The sequence below is a fragment of the Papaver somniferum genome, unplaced genomic scaffold (assembly GCF_003573695.1).
Source record: "Papaver somniferum cultivar HN1 unplaced genomic scaffold, ASM357369v1 unplaced-scaffold_30062, whole genome shotgun sequence".
Lineage (NCBI taxonomy): Eukaryota > Viridiplantae > Streptophyta > Magnoliopsida > Ranunculales > Papaveraceae > Papaver > Papaver somniferum.
In genome coordinates this window covers 1-472 of record NW_020641111.1, presented here as the reverse complement: position 1 = coordinate 472, position 472 = coordinate 1, and positions in this window count along the sequence as shown.

The following is a 472-nucleotide window of genomic DNA, read 5'->3' as shown; positions in this document are numbered from 1 at the left end:
TTGTACTTGGTTTCCAAAAGAGCAACTTATTCTCCATCAGTTCACTCTATTCGAAGTCAACATTTATACAAACCACTCTATTAATCCCGAGACAGTTAGTGCCATGCTGCCAAAACTTGGTATGTTCTTAGGGCAAGTATTGGGTTGTTTCTTATCATGTGAAGTGAGTGTTGCTCTTGTAGTGGATGCTCTTCTTTGCTTTCTTGTATCTTTCCTTCACATACTCATTAAATCATCTTTGTTATGCGTTTCTCTGATCTTCATTTTGGTCTGCACTGTAGATTTACACGCAAAATTTCAAACTTGCTATTATTCATTCTGATTTCTTTGGTGATAAAGATACCGAAACTCACGTACTTAGTGTCTGGTATTATACTTGCCTGTCTGTGGAATGTTTCCCTGATGCTTGTTTGGTTCAAGTCTGTATGCATGTGAAATCCTGCAACTTATCTATGTATACTTTTTTCTTTTT